This window comes from Benincasa hispida, chromosome 9 (genome assembly GCF_027475165.1).
Source record: "Benincasa hispida cultivar pf3 chromosome 9, pf3_genome.v1.1, whole genome shotgun sequence".
Lineage (NCBI taxonomy): Eukaryota > Viridiplantae > Streptophyta > Magnoliopsida > Cucurbitales > Cucurbitaceae > Benincasa > Benincasa hispida.
In genome coordinates, this window is record NC_143486.1 from 9,101,300 (window position 1) to 9,108,737 (window position 7,438).

General features: G+C 35.3%; 1 long non-coding RNA gene across 1 annotated transcript; it reads right to left on the reverse strand.

Moving 5' to 3' along the window:
* Positions 1–2,931: 2,931 nt before the first annotated feature.
* LOC150033617 (uncharacterized) lies at positions 2,932–5,956 on the reverse strand. The gene is made up of 3 exons (XR_016532351.1): positions 4,846–5,956; positions 3,284–3,444; positions 2,932–3,179 (listed from the first exon to the last, which is right to left on the reverse strand). It is a non-coding gene; the product is annotated as an uncharacterized LOC150033617 (long non-coding RNA).
* Positions 5,957–7,438: the final 1,482 nt, after the last annotated feature.

The window sequence follows — 7,438 nt, forward strand, 5'->3', positions numbered from 1 at the left end:
TGAAGTTGCGGCAACGCCTGTCTATGGGCTAACACATTGCTTGTCTATGAGTAAAGTCAGCAAAAACCAACTATCCGAGAGGGTAAGTGGTTGGTCGCATTAAGCAATGTATGCATTGTTCACTAGAGATAGGAATAATCTTGCGTCAACCAAGTTCATGTGATTGTCTTGTTTTATGTTGTGCCCAACACCCCTTTAAAGCTATTCGAGAGAGAGTCTAAAGAAAGAACCTAATGACTCGAGAGAGCTAGGTTAGAATCTAGACTCGAGAGAGCGAGATTAGATCGACATAAGCAAGAGATAGGGACTTAGAGATAAGTTCTGTTTGTCAACCTGCATCGCATGCATCCTAGAGATGGGAATGATATTATGTGGTCGCCTTATTTGTGTGTGTGTCATTTTGTCATCGCATAAATAAGAATAGAGGCTTATGTGTAGGTTCTATAGACTTATCGCATATATCGCATACATTCTAGCATTAGAAGCCGTAGCATTCGCATCGAGAGGTGGTTTACTATTGTATGTGTGTTGCATGATCGCATGGCTTGCGTTGACTAAGGTTGCCCTTGCGGTCACTCTTAAGGGTTGCAATGAAAACATCTCCACATTTTATCTATCTTTCCCATTCATTTGTTTCATGTCAAGAGTTTTCGTGTCTCTACCTCTCATGCATATTCTTATTGAGTTGTCTGTTAGATAGGAGTAGGAGTAGGGTTAACTTAGCAACCTCCCTTCCATTATTTTATTTAAACCGTCGCATGCATATTACAGCATTTATATTGCTACAAGTCCCTGAGTTCGATCTCGGATCACCCGAGATACTTGCGTTCGCGTTATACTTGGTGTGAACGCAAGAAAACTTATGACAGGACGCATGGTCATCACATATATTCATTAACGCATCATCATTCCAATGCATGACCATCGACGCATGACTATCAACACATATCTTAAGAACATGCATCGCATATTGCGTCCACAAGATTTTAGTTGTTGAATAATTTGATCTCTAATTTCCCGTCATCAAGTTTTTGGCGTCGTTGCTGGGGACTTGGCAGCTAATTGTTTGTTAAGTTTTGTGTCTCTACGAGCAAACTTTTTATCTTGGGAGTATTGCAGCTTGTGCGACCAGGTTGCAAACAATATTGAAGTGTAGGCGATGCGCTGAAAGCCAGTAGTGACCCCAAGGTAGAAGGGCAATCAGTCGCAAAAGAGCTGAAGGTAATTCCAAGATCTAGATGTTTGTTTCAACCCATAAATGGATTTTTGAAGCTTACAAACCTTTTGTTCTTGACCATGTGCAATAAACCCCTCTGATTGAGCCATATAGACACTCTCCTCAAGATTGTCATTTAGAAAGACTGTCTTGATATCCATTTGCCAAATTTTATAGTCATAAAAGGTGGCAATGGATAAGAGTATTCTAATCAACTTAAGCATGGCAACGGGAGAGAAAGTTTCTTCATAGTCCACTCACTCTCTCTGGGTATAACCCTTTGCCACAAGTCGAGCCTTAAAAGTCTATACTTTATCGGTTTGGTCTCGTTTTCTCTTGTAGATCTACTTACAACCAATTGGTTTTACATCATTTGGTTGATCTACAAGTTCCGAGACAGAATTGAAGTACATAGACTCCATCTCAAGATCCATGGCTTTGACCCACTGATCACGATCCACATCTTTTATCTCCTGTTTATAGGTTGATGGATCCTTTATGCCGTCATCAGGTATGATGACTTGTGTTTCTGTTAAACCCAAGTAACGGTTAGGCTGATGAACAACCCTCCCACTACGTCGAGGCATTCTCAACTCTTGAGAAGGATTTGACTGACCAGATGTACTAGTTTTATCTACTACTTTAATAGATGAACTAGCTCTATTTTTAGCGTTTTTGGAAATTTCATTCAATACTAGTCTACTGCGAGGTTGATGACTTCTTATGTGGTCTCCCTGTAAGAATGTGGCATTTGTCGATACAAATACCTTATTCTCTTGAGGATCGTAAAATAGGCCACCTTTTGTTTCTTTTAGATAACCTACAAATAGGCATAGTTTTGAACGACGTTCCAATTTTTTAGGATTTTGTACCAACACGTGTGTCGAGCATCCCGAAATCCTAAAGTGATGTAAACTACCTTTACGCCCTTTCCATAGTTCATTAGGTGTTTTTGAAACACTTTTAGAGGGAACATTATTCAAAATATAGACATCAGTTTCTAATGCATGTCCCCAAAAGGAATCAGGTAACTTAGCAAAGCTCATCATTGAGCGAACCATGTCCAACAAGGTTCTGTTTCTTTTTTTAGATACACCATTCTGCTGAGGCATATTAGGTGCAGAGAGTATTGACCTGTTTCTATGTTCTATCATATAGTCCTGGAATCTTAAGTCCATGTACTCCCCACTTCAATTTGATCGTAGTGTCTTGATTGTTTTACCTAACTGGTTCTCAACCTCGGCCTTATATTCTTTGAACTTTTCAAAAGAATCAGACTTGTGATGCATTAGGTAAATATGACCATATCTTGAATAATCATTAATAAAACTGATGAAATATTCATACCCACCTCGAGCTTTGACATTCATCGGTCCACAGAGGCTCGAATGTACGAGCTCTAAGGGTATTGTGGCTCTGAGACCTTTTCCAGTAAAAGATCTCTTAGTCATTTTTCCCTCAAGACAAGACTCACATGGGGGTAAAGAATTGCCTTCTAACTGATTTAGGAGTCCATTCTTAACCAATCTCTAAATTCTTTTGAGATTTATGTGGCCAAGTCTTAGGTGCCATAGATAGACATTAGAAGAAACTTTTTGTCTTTTATTCTGAGTTTCGGCTGTTCCAAACATCTCGGTATTTAAGATAAATTTTTCTTTAGTTGATCTTAACTTATATAAGTTATTTTCAAGTATAGCAGAACAAATTTGAATACCTTTTCTGAAAATGAATGCTTCTTTAACTTCAAAAATTATTTTACACATTTGTTCCGTAATACATTCGATAGACATCAAATTCTTCTTCATAAGAAGTGCATACAAAACATTTTTAAGTACTAGATATCTATCTTAAAAAAAAAAAAAAAAAACTTCAAATCTCCCACTACTTCGGCCGAGACAACCTTTCCTGTTCCAACCTTGAGGGTGATCTCGCCTTCTTCAAGCTTTTTCCAGGAACTAGTTTCCTGAAAAGAGAAGCAAATATGATTAGTGGCTCCTGAATCCAATATCCAGGTTGAGGTATCATACTCCAATAAACATGTTTCAGCAACCAGTAAATCATATTTACCTTGTGCTTCTTTCGAGGCAGGGGCCTAAAGACATTCCTCAGTTAAGACAAATCTCAGGTCATCTATTACAAGTGTTGAATTCAGATTTGTTTTCTATGTTGAGTAGTTGTCGCCGTTAAGTTTTTCAGAAGCTAATAGTTGATCTAAAGAGCTAGTCATACTGAAAAGAAAAACATATCCTTTTTAGTAAAAAACATTAATCTTTTAAATCCAATCAAGTTTAGCAAAAAAACTAATAATGTACCCTTCATTATTATATTTTGCAACGATATTTCAAAATTTTAGAATAACCTCCACCGAAGAGCAGTCGATTATTCCTCTTTTGAACCAAGACAATCTTGACTAGATACTAACCCCAGAATAACTCTTTATTCTTATAGCACTTTAGTTATCGCTACTTTGGTCAAGAATTTACTAACACTTAGTAATTCTCGTAAGTGTGACCCTCCATTTTCAAACTTCAAAGATCGGAATCATTATGCTCCCGAAGTTGGAAAGACAAGAATGAAAACGGACCTGAGAGACCCTATCAATTTTTAGAGTTCGCGGAGTTCCGAATCCTATAATACAACCCTCCGATTGGTAAGGTCACTCCAGGGCAGACATGCAAGCGCATTATAGGAATCTCATGGTGCGACCTAATGGAAGAGATCGTAGGATGTGTTGACACACTTCCTTCTCCTACTTACTATGAACAACTTCCTTTATTCACCTTGGTATTGACTCATGCAAACACTCTCCGAATGGAGTCCGCTTCCAGGGTGGCCCAAAGCCGAGCATAAATCTCACGGTGTGAACTCTTAGGGACGCTAGAGCTAAAAGTACATTACTTCTCTCCAGCTGAAGTGTTCTAGACGGTTAGGGTATAAAATACTTAGCAATACATTTTGGCTAACTAAACATATCCTAAGTCTAGGTGATTCATCCGAGTATAACTTTTATACTGGATTTTTAACCTACGATGTCTAGGTGATAAACAAATTTTATTACCTCACACAGCCCACGCATGCTCATAAAACCGGTTTAACCTAACTCAGACGCCGACTCGATCTCCAGGTAGTAGGTGTTTTGTGAATCCTCAACTTAAAAACCTTCAACCTTAGTCATCTTATCTGAATTTTTGCCAAAATCTTGCTAGGTGAATTTTCTTGTAACTTTGGTTTTATAAGATATCGGCCTATTTTCTATGAAAAAAGGGATTGCTCGATGGTTAAGCCTAAGTGAGCATGCATCTTATCTTTATTATAGATTTTAGAAGTCTAGGTTATTTTATAACAATTATAAAATAAATTATAACAATTATAATCCTAGAGCATTCATCTATAACATGCTTCCTTCAAACAAACATGCTTTAATATAACACTTATAACATATAACAAATGCATGTCACATGCTTTTCCTATGGTGGGGTTTTAAAACTATATGGCATACTATATGCACACATAATCAAACAACATTATACATCACATACATAATAGGTAAAAAACACTAAAGTGGATCGATTTCGGCATTAAAAAAAATAAAAAAACTAATTTATTACAAAAAATAGCAACCAGCTTACCGGAACCGGCTCCAAACACTTTGAACCACCTGGAACCGCTCAGAATTCACTCGAACCGGCCTAAAAACACCAAAAGCCAAGTTGAACTGGTCAAATCGACTCAACCAGGTCAAACGGACCGGTCCAAACCGTCTGGACCGACTGGTCAATGCACCTGGCACGGTCAACGGAGGCGCGAGTTGGGTCGGGTCGAATGGAACGCGCGGGTCGCGGAGGCGGGAGGCGTGCGAGGCTGCTTCGAAGCGGGTCGGAGCACGAAACGGGTCGAACGGAAATCGTGGACGGCAAATCGGGTCGGGTCTCGAAACGGGCCGGAGCGCTTCGTCGACAGCTGGCGCACGGGCTACTCCGAATCAGGTCGGATCTCTTCTTGGGTCAGGTCTGGGAGCAATCTCTCGGGTCTAGTGGCTACTTCGGGTCTGTGAGCCATTTTTCTCCAAATTTGAAGCTGTCATCTCTCTCGAAATCGAGTAATTACATCCTAATTTCAACTCTAATAACTCCAACAAATTTACAAAACCTTTTTCACACATTAATGCTCATAAACATGTGAGCAATTACAAATTTCCACAAGAAATTTAAAGAAAAACAATACCAAAATCATAATAAACCCACTTTATTACACATTTCATTCAACATTTGAATAGAAAAGAAAAAACTACCCACCAAAAGCATTTGTAATTTGATAAACACAAATCTTCCATAAAGTTGATAGATAGAATTTGTAATTTCGTATTTATATTTTAATATATCTTTTAAGAATACTATTTTGCTACTAGCTAGATAGCAACCATTTTTTGCAATCCAACCTTGTGGCCTCTAATCACATGGTTTTACAAGACAAACTTATTTCTTTTACCATACTTATGTTTTACAATTTGAAGATGTATTTCGACGAGGACCTAAAAGTTTGAGTGCTAAATTTTGATACGAAAAAGCAGAAAAGGGATTGGTGTATGGTTACCATGAGTACATCGCCAGCCATGACAATGAAGGAGCAATTGGCTAAGGGTTGAACATCAAGCCACTGATCAACAAGCAATTGAATTTGAAGACCATATATGAGAAGCTAGTGAATTATGGACAAAAATAAGTAGGAGATGCAAGAGCCATTGATCATCAACTATGTTCATTTTTTGGTATAGGATAAGTAGGAGAGAGAGAGAAGCAGGAGACTTTTTCTTTTTTACTTTTTTTGAAAAAATAATGTTATATATTTTTTAGAAAGATTTAATTTTTATTCATTTAAATTTGAAGGTTAGTCCTAAATTAACAGGTTTTTATTTATTTGATCTCTAAAATTAAATAATGTTTAATAGATCAATTTTGTAAGTTGTAGGTCCCTAAAATCTCATTTGGTAATCATTACGTTTTTTGTTTTTTGTTTCTGAAAATTAAGCATATTTTCTCCTTATTTCTTACAAATTTGCATTTTTCTCTAAGTAAAATGGTTGAATTCTTAATTAAATTCCAAAAACCAAAACAACTTTTTAAATGCTATTTTTTAGTTTACAAAATTTGGTTTGAGCTTTTTATATTATTGGTAAAAAGTATATAACAAATGAAGAAATTTGGAAGTGAAAGTAGTGTCTATAGGCTTAATTTTCAAAAGTAAAAAATAAAATGATTACTAAAGAGACCTAAATTATTTTTTATATATATAATTCATGGAACTACTAGAGACAACATTACAAGTTTTAGAGTTCTATTAACTATAAAATTTAAGTCCATATCTAATAAGTCAGTTGATTTTTGTAAATTTCAAATATGTAGGTTACCTAATATTAGGCAAAAAAAAAAAAATTAAAAGTTAAAAAATGTATTAGACACCTTTTAAAATTTAACTAAATAGACACAAACTTGAAAATTCGTATATTACATTTGTAATGAACTTTAATCTTTTTATTCTTTAATACATGACTTTTTTTTGCGCCAATGAAGTGATTTTCCAAAAAGATTCTCTCTCTCTCTCTTTTTTTCTTCTTTTGTTGACATGAATATATAATTAAGAAATGTCTAAATCTTATTTTGGTTCCTGAACTTTACATTTTATTCTATTGTGGTCCTTAAACTTTAAAAACATCCGTTTTAGTTCTAGAATTTTAAAAAAGTACTTAATTTGGTCTCTACTATTAAGATTTTGTTATTCTCAAACATAATGGTGAAATTACTTATATTTTTGGAGGATTAGACTACTAAATAAGTTAGTCATGCTAAAAAAATCTACGGTTTCAATTTTGAATTAGATGATAAAACGATTTTCCCTACGAGATCTCAAAGTTATTTTGCTCTAAAATTTTGGTTGTTCGCTATTTTGACACGTTAGTTGTTGATATTTTAATTCATATTCATCTTACTCAACGCTAGATGCAATTTCATTCTTAAATAGATTTCATTTTTAAAGAATTAACATAATCTTGATAATAAGGTATCAAAATTAATATTTTTTTAAAAAGTTAAGGGACTAAAACGGACATTTTTTAAAGTTTCGGGACCAAATAGAATAAGAATAAAAAGAAAATAAAATTCATATTATAAATTCGACTAAAAGTATAATGTGTTTTTTTTTTTTTTAATTCATATCATCTTTTAT